Source organism: Lycorma delicatula, chromosome 7 (genome assembly GCF_047948215.1).
Source record: "Lycorma delicatula isolate Av1 chromosome 7, ASM4794821v1, whole genome shotgun sequence".
NCBI lineage: Eukaryota > Metazoa > Arthropoda > Insecta > Hemiptera > Fulgoridae > Lycorma > Lycorma delicatula.
The window spans coordinates 69,013,021-69,027,868 of NC_134461.1; positions in this window are offsets into that span (position 1 = coordinate 69,013,021).

Consider the following 14,848-nt stretch of genomic DNA (forward strand, 5'->3'; position numbering starts at 1 on the left):
CTATTCTATGCCAATCTTACACTTTCCTATAAGATTAAACTTTAACATACATCTTGCATCCTAAATCATAATTATCGTAATATTGTTTGTCCTTTACTCTTTGTTCTTCTTTATCCTCTACATTTTCTTTTAGATAAAAATTCACTAATCTTGAACAAATACATCTCACAAACGATGTAAGTTTTACAGGATTCTGCCCAAACGTCACTCTTCTTCAGTTCACCATAAATCCGCTTCATTTCAATGGATATCTATCCACTCACTACGTTTTCAACATTCTTTTTAAATATATATATGATGAGATTATTAGCCATTCAGTCGTGTTCAACCCTTGGCGATTCCATAGGCGGCTTTTCTTTACGATTGTCGATCATGTATGGCTTCTTTAAGCTACGCTAATGTCCTGCTGGTGTCGATTTTGATGGTGTCAAACAAGCGAATCCGTGGTCGTATACATTTCTTTCGTACCTATTATCCATATTTCAATGTCACAAGCCGTTATATTCCATACAAATATTTTAAAATTTTCTTTTTACTTAATGTTTTTTATATTACCAAATGTGTTTTTGAATTAAACGTTTTTTTTTATCTTTTACCAATCTCGTTTACATATTTCCATTACTTCGTTAATTCTTTTACAATTTTATCATTCGTAAAGAAAACTCCGTATCTTTATTCTTTATTTCACGAACAAAACTCTTAAAGCTTCGTAATATTATTATTTTTACAATACATATCTTCAAATTTTATAAATATAATTTTTCTTTGTATTATTAATCTTAAAAATATATTGTGGGTATGAGTAAATAATAATAATAAACAACACACTAATATATTTTACTTTCTTAAAGTAAAGCAACTTAAATGAATGATTTTAATTTAAAAGGTATTTTTTTTTTTTTTGTTAATGCGTGTTTATATACATAAAATAACATATCATGAATAGCTAAATTGTTTTTTGTAATTAACTGTTTTTACAAATATAGTTTATATTCCACTGTCTTGGATTTCCTTTGAATTTAGTTGCGTAATTAAAAGTCTTTGTATTGTATACACTACATAAGAATTACCTTGAGGTATAAGAATGGAAACAAAAGCTTTTTGTTTTTCTTCTCTTATCTCTAATGTCAACACCCAATTTTCATAATGTATTCATTTTTAAACATTGTAATATACAGCTTTAATAATATATATATTAAATTAAAGGAATATTAATATTACTTCCTGTTGTTGTCAAAATTATAAAAATTGAATCAAAAATATTTTGAAAAGTCATCTATCTATTTTCTTTAATTTTGGTAAAAATATGTGAAAAATTTAAGATGTGTATTACCAAATTTCATTTATTTAGACACTTTCCATTCTTCGTTTTTTATATTACGAGTAATGTAGGTTGTAAAAAGTTAGGAATTACATTACTTCTAGATGGATTAATAGATAATATAAAGGTTTCAATATTGAATATCAATATGAGTTTTGTGTTTTTTAATTGCATTTCGCTGCATCTTTTGCATAATTATACAATTTTGTATTAGTCGGTATAAATTAATACTTACCTATACTTATTTGTACGATTCTTTCTTATTCAGTATAATTTTATGTACATTATACAAAACGTATACTGATATCAACCAGAAAAGTTTTAAATTTTTAACCTCTTTGTAATATGAAAGATACTGACAAAATCACTAAGGCAATGCTTTTTATTTCTCTATCTCTTTTAAGCTGAATTGCTTGTACCTGTTGTTTACATATCTATTGCGCGTATGTTGCTCCTGATGCATTATTTAAATTTGGCTTTTCATTTTAAAAATTTGAATTGAAATTATAAAAGTAAACGATGAATTGTACGATTGTTATCACAATAATGAATATTTTGTATTAGGCTTAATGGAGACTAAAATAATGCTTTTATATTAAAAATCTGCTTCTTGTAAAAAAAAAATCTTATAAAACCGTACATAAAAGTGTATTATATATATATATATATATATATATATATATATATATATATATATATATATATATATATATATATATATATATATGTGTGTATGTTGTATGTATGTATGTATGTATGTATGTACATTAATTTTACCGAAGGGTAGAAATCAGGTCTAATTTTTCACCATTCGACATTCATTCATAGGAAAGTTTCTGAATCTACGTTTATAATGAACTTTCCTCATTTTGAACAACAGAATATGTCCTGAAAGTTTATTACATTTTTCGTGATCATTTTGTATATAAATTCTTAAGTGAATTTTTAGGATACGAAAATAAATATTATTTTGAATAAAAACCATTAAGAAATTAATAAATATATATATTTTTTTTTGCCCTACTTCCCCGAGCCGGACATCCAATTAAGTATACTCGACTCGGGGACGTGTCCTTTCCGGATCTTTTAATTGCCTGCCTCTAATCCCCAACGTAAGAACCAGGCCCGGCTATGCCGTTCCCAGCCCTCCCGCCGGAGACTGAGTCTCGGTCTTTCCTTTTGCCAGCCTCAAACCGAGGGCGCAGGAACCGAAGCCGCCAAAGCGTATCCGGGAACCCACACCGCCGGCCGGGTCTCGGTCTTTTCATTCATTCGCACCTAACGGACCCCAGGAGTCTCCGCTCCATCACGGGAACCCACACACCAGGGCATGTGAGCCCTCAGGAACGGGGATGTCCGCCCAGGACAATACCTATTGAACAATACCTATGCAGGTATTGTTCAAACGCACTATGTCCCGACATGAGTTGCGTTTAATAGATATATATATATATATGTATATAAATACACACGTATAAAAACAAAGATCTGCTACATTTTGATATGTTTTGTTTTTAATAAACATCTAAATTCGGACGTTTGTATTTAATTTCTGTTAATTTTATTCATATCATTTTACTGAGAATCAAAGTTTGTACAAGTTTTTTTTTAAACTTATGTTTATTACCTATTTAATATAAGTTCCAAACCAAAAAAAACATTAGTGTGTTTTTCCATTCATATCTTTTGTTTCTTACACCAGATTTTTCACAACTATTAAATTTACGCCTTAATTTGGGTGGTTCTAATGATTACAGTCTGGCTTAATTTTACCGATATGGGTAGAAATTAAGACGAAATCTTTAGCTATTCGACTCTAGCTAACGAAGCGTTTCCGAACCTAATTTATAATAAACTTTCTTTTTTATTTTTAACAGTAGAATATGTTCTAAAATTTTGTTACATTCTTCGTGAATCATTATTTATATATATATATTATGATTAGTTCACCTCATAAGCTCGAAGCTTGTGCATGGGATTATGAAATAGAAATTTGTACCGAATGAATAATGCCATGCCTAACCGAAATTCGAACCCGGTACCTCCGGATGGAAGGCCAAGACGCTACCACTCCGCCTCGGAGATCGGTATATTCTTGAATGAGTCTGTAGGAAAATAAAATAGTTATAAGAAATTAATAAGCACAGCCAAGACTAGACGAAATGTAAATTTTAAACTTTGTACACAATTCCCCTTAGGTACACCTGAACTTAAATTTTATTTCACTCACTCACCTCACTACTTCGCAAATCTTTTGTGAAGTTTTACCACTTCACAAAAGTGGTAAAACTTTCCACCTACTAGCATATATCATTTCTTTTCAGATGCAACACTAAAATTTGTCAGGAATATTAACCGTAGCTGTATTTAGACTAATACTTCCTCCAAGTTAAGGATTTTCTCTTAAACCAGCCTTATTTGATTAAATATGATTAAAGGTGTATCATTTTATCTTCATATACTTTTTGAAACAGTCACAGAAAATGATTCCAACATTACATAAAAACAACCCAAAAAACGCTTCAGCAATTCTTTTTAAACCACCTCTAAAAAGGGAAGATGGTTTATAGAGTGAATTCCTACTTTGTATATTTTGTAATTAAACTGTGATAAAAACTAAAATTCGCTTATGAGAATATTTTTAATTTTAGGTTATAGTATAATTTTAGATAATAGTTTCCTTGAATACTTCTACCACGTCTAACGTATAAACTTATCATAGATAATAACTATAAAATTTTGTATAAATGTACTTAAGCTTTGAGTGTTTTCACTTTATATTAAAACAGAGTTAAAATAATTTCAATAACGGATTATGTGGATTGGAAGATTTTCGTCAGATATCCATACATACTTTTCGTTCTCAGATGTAATTTCTAATTGACTTGATCATACGATATATAAATTTCATTTAGATTATCAGATTCAATTTTTTTTTTTTATTTTGAAAGGGCAAAAAATGTTATTAATATTTGCCCTGCAAAGGAGGGGTACATCATCAAATACCACTGTAAACAATACAATGTTTAAAAATAGTATTTTACAGTAAACACTCTAGTGTATTTTGTTTATAGAAAAGTATACAAAAGTGAAAATTTTCTTTAAGCCGTCTCTTGTTTTTGGTGGCATTATTTTATTTTTTTTCTTTACTGATGAATTAATCCACCAAAGAAGCTTACAAAGAAATTGTACATGGGAATATAAAGATGGAAATTTGTAGCGTATGAAAAATGCCACATATGACCAGGGGATTCGAACTCAGTATCCGTATGAAAGACCAGACGCTACTACTCTACCACGGAGATCGGTAGAAAGATTATTTGTTCAAAATAATTAATCAAAAGATAAAGCAGGTAAAAAAGGAGTGTTATTATTTGGCGATTTTATAGTTAGTTAAATGAATGAATCCTCGTAAAAGTTCATATACGCATATACTTTTGTAATATAATACGTACTTTTGTACGTGCTAACGCATGCGTGCGTGTATGCATATTTATATGTAACGAAATTAAATTTGTTTAATACTTTTATATTAACCACAGATAATAATTCACTAGGGAAATTTTAAAAGAGGATATAAACTTCAAAATTATTCGTTTAAATTTTCAATTAATCTGGAAAGTAGACAGTTTCGTTTTTTCTCTCTAAAATTTATTACTATTTTAATGAGCAATACATTCCACATCAACCAACACATACTGAAAATGCATTTACTCGTATGTATTTTTTTATCGTTTTTTTTATCATTAAAAATAAAATATTGGCTAATAATGAAATAACAATATACATAAAAATGCTATAAATTACTAAATTACTATTATTATACTTTTAACTTTCGTTTCCAAGATTTACATCATTAAATATAGGACTAATTAAAATATTGCTTAACTTTTCTATGTAGAAAATAATAATGGTATAAATAATTTATCAGTTATTATATTAACAATTAATTAAGAGCTTGATTTTTTGTGACTGTTCAATTCAAAAATAATACATAACATGTTACATATATAGTAATATATGTAACATATATTATCAAACAATGACCGTTCAATATAAAAAAACACAATTAAAAAATCGTTCCCTCTTTTACAGCTTTCCGTTATTAATTTGAAAGAACTTTGTATTTCCATTAATTTCTACACATTTACTGATTGATTGACAGATTTTGTGAATGAATTTTTTGTTAATTTTGTATTGTTTTAATTAAAACATTTTGAAATGGACTATGAATATTTAATGTTAATTACATTATCACGGTATATTTTGACGTATTTTAAAACTGATTGGAGGATATAAGTTTATCGGCTCATTTTACCGGTACAATACAAAATAATTCACCGTTGTACAAAGCTTAATTTCCTTAGATTGTTTAATAATATTAATATATAATAACATTTTATTAAAACTTTTTGTTTAAATTATTATTTTTTGGGAGGGGAGGGTAATTCACCACAGAAATTCCAATTACATACAAAAGTATTTGTTTTATTTCATAATAATTCTATCATCAGGTGAAATACCACTCCTACTTGCATATTAAAAAACTCGAATTTTAAATAACGGTGAAAACGTTTTGAAGTATGAAAATAATTACTTCTATGCCCTTGCGAAGGTTAATTTTTTTTGTTATCTATTGAGTTGTTTTATATATAATTTATTTTATGTCATTTAATCAATATATAACCAGTTATCAATGTAAAATTTACAAAGACTTTCCCGAACGTACATTCTTATTATTACTACTATGCTATCAATTATTATTAATTCATTTCTAACAGACATTATTTCAAAATTTTACTTAACTCAGATTATATTAACTCAAAATATATTAAATATTTCTTTAGTTTTTTGCCATTTTGGGTTTAAATTTAATTTAAAGGAATGATATTTATATATTATAGTAAATTTTACGTGCATATACAAAATTTTAAATTTGTAAAATTGCCAAATGGTAGAAAGGAATCAAAATTAAAATTGTGTAATTCTCTCACGATGCTTAATACGAATCAGAAATCAAAATTTTGAATAAAAAGTGTTCACACTTGATGTTGAATTCAATTAACGAACTGTTAGTTCGTTAAATGTTTGTATGTAATGTGTTGGCGCGTTGAAGCTTAGTAAATTATGACTGGATTAACCGATTTTGATAAGATTTGTTATAGAGACTAGTATATATCGGGCAATGTTTTGGTAAAGTTTTGGTGTCAGTATCTTCAGGGAGTTTAATAAGTGTTTTTTTTTAAGTCAGTTTTCTCAAAGTTTTACAAAATAAAACCCCATTCTATATTAAATGCTCAGTACATGCGTGGATGCTTATCTTACAAATTTTTTAAAAACAAATTGCACCAAAAATCGATAAAAGCTCTCTGTTGTTTTATTTCATACTTTTTAAACAAATCATTTTATGTTTTTCTAATCGTAGCAGCAACGCAAATGATAAAAAGAAACTTTGGGGACAAATTGGGAGGGGAGTAGTAAAGCAGATCAGAGTTTAAAAATATCGATTTTTTTAATGTTTTAAAACTTTTTTAGTTATTTAAATGTATAATGATAATTTTGCAGCAAAACTTCATTATAACTTATCTCCACTCCAAAAAAAAATCTTAGGTAACTTTTTTTGAGTATCCAGTATATTATTAATAGTTCCACTATATAGAGTAAATAGCCAATGTCAGGAAAGTATTACAACTTTATTAACTATTTTTAAATTATAAGTAAAAAACAATATTATAATGTTAATATCACACGTGCTATTTATTCATTTATTAATTACCGTCACATTGATATCATTTTTATTAAAACTATATATATATATATATAATATAAATATTTATATATAAAAAAATATAATAGAAAAAAAATATATATATATATATATATATACATAAAACGTAGTAATAAAATATATTTTAAACGATTAAAACTATAGATAATTCATTCATTTAATTAAAACGAACTATTCAACTGCTACTAGAATCATAATGAGTCATAATAGGATATATTTTAAAATATAAATTAGACGATTTAATCGAATATATTATGCATCTAATCCAATCATAACGATCTTGTTTTACACAGTTTTTAATTGGATTTTCATAGCATTTTTCTAGAGTAAGGGATTTAAATTTGTTGTCACTGAATTCCATTATTGAAATGTTTTCTATGTTTGAAAACCTGTGTTTATTTTCCCTAACGTAATCAGTATAGTTTGATTTTCTCCATTATTTCTATATGCTTATATGTTACTGTGAGTGTTATTTTTTTGATTATTGTTCGTCATTCTTAGTTTATTTTACATTTTTACTATCCAATTCTATTTTATAATCTCCTATTTTTCTTTTTTCACTTTTTTAAACTGTAAATTTATTTAGTATATAGCTTTCCTATACTTTTTTATTTATCCTATGGTTTGGTTTTGTTTGATAATAAGAATAATAATTTTATCATGAAACATATTTTGACTTGGACGATGGTAATTTAATAAACGAAACTAGGGTAGTACGTTGGCCTCCGTGGTGCATGTGGTAGCTTCTCGGTCTTTTATTCGGTGGTTCCGGGTTCGAATCCCGATCAGGAATGGTATTTTCACACATTAAAAAAAAATTTGTCATTCAACTTTCCCTCTGAAGTAACACCTAACGGTAGTCCCGGAGGTAAAAAAAAAGGGTAGTACAAAATTTTTTAATATTTTAAATGTACGTATGTTTTCAATATTAGTATTGTGTTGAACGTGACAGTAATTTTGTTTGTTATTTTTACCGTAGAAATATTAAAGGTTTCATTTTACATCGTATATTTTACTTGTTAATTTTTTTTGGTTGCTACATTTTATTTGCAATCTCTTTCACATTTATTTGTAATCAAAATTATAAGAAAGTGGATAGACAAATAATGACACCAATAAAGAGTATCCAGAGATACTCTACGTGAATTACTGACGCCAACAAAACAAAAATAACATATTACCATAGAAAACAAATTGTTAAAGGAGTTCAACAAACAAGTAATGTAAAGAACTAAACTCGATACAAACAACAGACATTTGAACGATCCATAATTTAACAATATCACTTGAGAGCATGATTGACCATACAACAACCTTCAGTATATAAATAATCCTCAAATAATTCCAATCGGTGGCTAAATTCTCTCTCGTAGCAGATACATAAATGTAATTTCAAATATGAAAGCTAATTTAAAATACTAGCTAATTAACAACGCAGACCCTACGTGGATTATTCAGTTTTTTAAATTTCACAAATTGTGACGGAGATAAAAACCAGAATGAGAGTGAAGTATTATGACAGAGATATATTTTGCTAGACCCTAAAGAGGAATTACGGAAAATGTGCGTCAAAGGGTTTAAAAATAAATAGAAAATATACAGGCAAACATTTTACTTTACATTTGATTTAAGTATTATTTTTCTAAATAAATTGTTGCATTTTTTTTATTTTTATCTGTTTATTTTTTAATTTCATCTTTTCTATTACTAATATAAATTGACTATGAATTGTTTTTTCATATTATTTTTTTCAGTTTGCTTTTAGTGTTTATTTATCCATTTTTATGCAACCAATTTACTATCAAAAATAATCTAAACTTGGCTGCAAGTAAACCTAAACAGATCTCTCCTCGATTTTGGAAAATATCCAAGAAATACTTCCGTTCCGTCTGTTAGGATGATTTACACATTATAATGTTTGAAATGTGATCCATTCCACAATTTGTTTAGGATAAATTATATTTATTATTTTTAAAACTTAAATATTTTAAAAACTAATACTAATAACGATTTAGTGTTAGCTATTCATTTGTTTATTAATTTTTTACAGGAATTATGTTTGTGATAATTTTTTTGTATTAATTCTTACAATAAATATGGAATTATTTTATAACATGTAGAACTTTTTTCCTTTATATATACGTATATACAATTCTATAAATATTTTAAAATATTCAGTTATTTAATATTTTATAGTCTATAAATATTTTTTTAAATGGATTATCTATTTTATCATGTATTATTTTCACTTGAAAAACTATTTAGAATAGTTAACTCCTCACTTTTAGTTACTAAATAAATAAATCTATTTATTAATAATAAATAATCTATTCATAAATCTATAATAAATCTATTTGTATTTACATAAATGTTCAGGAAAGATTAATTATTTATAAATTAATAATAAAACTTAAAAAATAAAAATAAAAGATAAACCAACCGACTTAAAAAGAACTAAAAAGTAATGATTCCTATCTTTGAATTAACTCTTTTTAATTCGGTGCCCAGTTAAAAAGAACTATTTGATACTAACACTTAATTTGACGCCGATTTCATAAATTAGAAATTTAAAGAATTATTTAAAAGTATTATTTTATAACTTTTACTGCGTTTTGCTTGTAATAAAAATTTCACCATATGAAAACTGTCCGCATATCCTCTGTAAAACAAATGGACACTATTTTCCCTCATTTTATTAAAAATAAGTAAAAGAATGAAAGAAACGACATTAAGAAACTTTTACAGACTTTCATTTAAGGCTGTCTATAGTGTTGGAATGAATATTATTTTACTTTCTCTATTATTTTTTTTTATTCCCGAAATACTTTAAATATCATCAAACAACCTATTACTGCACTATAAAAAATTCAGTACTAAGTCATGAGGAACAAGAAAATAAATAAATAGAAATAGTATTGTTTAACTTAACCGTTTTTGTAAATTACTTATTTTGTAAGTCAACCTCAATGGAATCTTAGAGAAATGTCGTACAACAAAAAATAACAATTAAAATGCGTCCATTTGGTAAAGAAATTAGAACCAATGATTTAAATTTAAAAAAATATTTATATACGGAACCCCATAATTAGTCAAATTGAGTATCTTCTACTTATTTAGTTTTGATGTAACACTTATCGTAAAAGTAAAAAAATATTTCACTTGAATGTTTCACGTGAGTTAGATTACAAAGTTTTTAAGTGAATTTTTCTTTGTCCAGTTTGATTTTAGGAGTAGATATTTTATTCTATAATTCTTTTACATCTGAAGAATACTGATTGTTAATGTGTAATTAAAACTTTTTACTACTACTACTTTAATTTTAAAAATAAAATTATTTGTCTTTAATCAAATTAATTATTAAAAAAAAAAAAAACTAGACAAAATTTTCAGTTAACAGTTAAATATTTCTTTGTGTATGTAAGAACTTGATTTATGTGTAATATTTTCACGAGTAAAACAAAAAAAAAACACAAAAACAAACAAAAAATTACTTTTCTTTCAATCGCTTTCAGATAAAATAAAAACCTCAAAGGGAAGCGATTTGTAGGGAACTTTATAAATATCAATTTGTTGTAAGTTAACAACTTATTAGGCTATAGAAGTTTAATAATCAGCTTTTAATAGCTAAACTTTCGTAACTAACTTGAAGATGTATTTCTCTAAATTTTCAGTTATAAGTCCCAATTAATTTTCTTCTAGACGAGTAATAACGTAACAACAATCATTTAAAAAATTGTTTGGTAATAATATAAAGGTAAAGAGAAAAATAAATTCTTGTTCTATTAAAAATATAGTTCATACTTAACGTAAGGTCATATTTAACGAACCATCAATTATATTGAATGCAGATTACCTACAAATAAATATAATGCAAATATAAATTTCCTCTGAGTTGAAACATTGTTAACATATAATGCATTGTTTTGTTACGGCGAAAGATACATTTTATTTGCTGTGCATTGTTTTGTTTTTGTATATTTTTAGGTTATTACTATTTCCCTCAAATTTTCTTATAAGTGTACCACCTGCCTGTGTTATAAGCGTCATTAGCCACAATTACTTACTATGAGAGTAATGATGTTCATAATAAAGCAGGTCCCTTTGGTGAACAGAATGAAGATGTTACTTGTAATATCATCTGTATTTAGGCTGGATTGGTATTGGTATGTTTGACACAGTGAAGAGGACATCGAGAAACCACTTCGTTCCCCGTATTCCTTATTTAGCCTGGTATGGAATGCTTTTAATTCTTTAGAGTCGTTTTTTGAATTGACTTTGATACTCATATTAGGTCAGGCCGCCTGCAACCGGTATGAAGTATATATACGGTATATGTAAAAGGGCATGTTCTGAAAGACCGACTGATTCATCAATGCCCAGGAAAAGCTGCTGAAGATAAATTAATGAAAATTTATATACATGCTCTTCTTACGGTGTGAGTGCACACTAAGGAAGGATATTTGAGATTCCGAAGACTATAATTGAGTAAAAATGAAATTTACTATTTTTGGGAATGAATTATGTCAACTTGAATGAAGATATCAACTTGATTTTTGGTGTTTCTAATCCTCATATAAATATCTAAAAACTAATTTCTAATTTTTTGAAATTCCGAGTTTAAAAGGTTAAAATGGATTCTGAATTTTTTTTAAACCCGGCTATTTTTTTATTATTATTATTATTATTTTTTTTAATTTCTCGGTAACAAATGAATATATCCACTTGATTTTTGGAGTGTAATTTTCATGTAAACATCTAAAAATAAATTTGACAGGGTTGAGCAAGGTAAAAACTTTTAACAATGCTTTCAAATTCTCCCATTTTCCGATTATACTAAACAAAATGTTCACTACATTGAGACTTGCGTATACTCTTTAATAAGTATTTAAAAATCATTTAATCTTCATGTAAATATCTAAAAACCAATTTTAGATTTTTTGAAATTCGATCTTGAAAGGGATCAAGAAAGATAAAAAAATTTCAAACAATGATTCAAAATTTCCCCATTTTCGACTATACTAAAAGAAATATTCATTTGATTTGGGCTTGCAAATACTTTTCAGAAAAATATCTAAACACCATTTTCGGCTTTTTTGACTTTTATTATTTTAAAGGGGTAAAAAAAATAAATTGTTTTATAGATTTTTTCCGTTTTATGCTACTACTATTGAGTCAATCTCGTAAATCGAACAAATCAACGACAGGAAATCAAAAAACCAATTAGTGAGTCCTGTATTCACCAAACATTACCTTTGAAAAAATTACAGTTCACTGACAGATTTTTATAAACTGAACTGGCTTTAATTTTTATTTATTATTATTATTATTCTCACAAACATGAGTTAATGAACACAGGGGGTCCACGGGGCAGAACCCTGACTGGCTCAACATCCCCTGACCGCGAAGGGAGACACATGTAATCATATAGTGCAGGCAAAACCACGAAGGGATGCTAGTATATACATGTATACTATTCACAGTTTATAAGCATATGTAGTACATACAGTATATATATATATATATATATATATATATATATATTATATCTATTTTAATAAACGTTTACGAACCACAATTAATACTTATTGTATTAATTAAATAAATGTCATTTTATTTTCATGTAAGCAACTAATCTCTCGTATTTATTAATAAGCATGATAGTAATACATCATATTTAAAGTTAAAAGATCAAGAAAGTAATTTCCTGGATTATTAAAGGATAAAGTACTTTATAAGGATAAAGAACCAACCGTGAAAATTTCAGATTTAGTAATCCAATTCCTTTTTCGCCAAAGTTAACTAATCTGGAAATTTAACAGTAATTTAAAAAAAAATTAAACTTTATATTCAGTTCCTTTTAGATTAGTATACTGAATTGTATAATAGCCTAAAATTTTCATATATTTTGTTATAAAAATAGGAATAATTTAATTACGTACATTACCTTTCTTTAATTTAATTTAATTTATTACCTTTCTTTGTTATGATGTATTTGTATAAAATACAACCCTAATAGTAATATTATTTATAAAATTATCTTTTATTTTTGGTAATATACCAAACAATACAATTACTAAATTATATGCATACAATATTTCGCATACAGTTGTATGTTATTCATGTGCATTACAATGAAATAACTAATTTTTAAAACATTCATACAAGATTAAACTATTTTGATTTGCCAAAAGGCTACGTAGACTACCCCCAATAATCATACTCTCCTTTCACCACCACTGTAACAACCCATCCTGTCCACAACTTGACATAGTGATTCAATCCCTACTACCTTGTTTCATATCTCTTCACTTACTAATAAACTGACCAGTAATACAACTTGCTCCTCCCCCTTAATTCCTACATTACTCTACATTATCTTAACAAGAAAAATTTTTAAATAATTAATCTGATACGAATCTAACTGAAAGATTTATACTTAACTACAGACTCAAGACTCATAGGCAGCTGTACTATAAGAATGAACAAGGATTTTCCTTAATGAAGCCCGAGTGTGTCTCTTTCGGCCGGCTATTTATACGTTTTAAATTATGCTGATTAAACAAAGCTTAATGTGATTCCCATAAAATTACTGATCAGTAATGTACTCCTGATATCAATATTAGGGATATTTTTTGATCGCGTTAGTTTTCCCAGTTTTGCGTTCAGTCAATAGATAAACTACTTTTCTCACATCCTAAGGATTCTTGATATCTTCTTCAATACGATTCTCTGTTTTTTTGGGGGGGAACTAGGTCCGCACCGGATCTAGAATTTTGCGATATTCTTGGAGTTTTGCAGTTTCAGAGAAATCAGCGTACGGAATAATTCAGAGATTCTGGTTTCGTGACCGGTGGATAAAAAGTACAACTTAGAACTGAAATTCAACTTTTCGGCCGGGGTAGTATTTTAAAAGTGGTCCAATTTATTGCCTAAAGCTGAATAATTTATCACATCAATTATTATTTATATTATTCCTAATGTGTACGTTTCAATTTATACAACTAGTGAACAATAGGGATGTAAGATGACTCCATCGGCATATGGAACTGCTTCTTCGTAGGAACATCATGATGTCTCTGAGGGCCATCTCCATCCGGGAGGGGGTGGGAGGCCTCGGTCTTCCGCATACGACGATCGGGTGGGGACTCCCTTATATTACCGTTGGGGGGAAAGTAAGGCCTAGTCCCGGTGGGGGTTGCTTTCGGGGGTTCTCCATTAGAGGCGAGGCATAAATACAGAGCCCGGTGGAGGGATCTTTTGGGGTCCCCTCATTAGAGGCATGGTGCCTAAAAGACCGAGTCCCGACTATCTGTCGGGAACTTTGTTCCGACGAGATAGTTAGAGGCTATGGCACCCCTCGGGGCCGAGTTTATGTTTAGTTGCGGATCCGGCTGCTCGGGGCGGGGAGAAAAAGGAGGAAAAACTAGTGAATAATAAGCAACCCCCACTATAACTCAATGAGAAGAAGATATATGTATGACATGTAAATCAGGTGTAATCTGGTAGAGCTTCAGGCCGACCATTCCTGAGACATATGGCCAATTGAACCCCAGCCATCAAAGTATACCGTTATCCACTTCCAATATCCAAATTTGTATAAAAGCAACTAAGTTTTATTAGAATTTGAACCTCGGAACTTTCGACTTCGAAAATCAGCTTTTAAACAACTGATTTGTGATAAGTTTACCACTAGACCAGCCCGGTGGGTTTCATCAAATATAAGACAGTTATAAAAATCA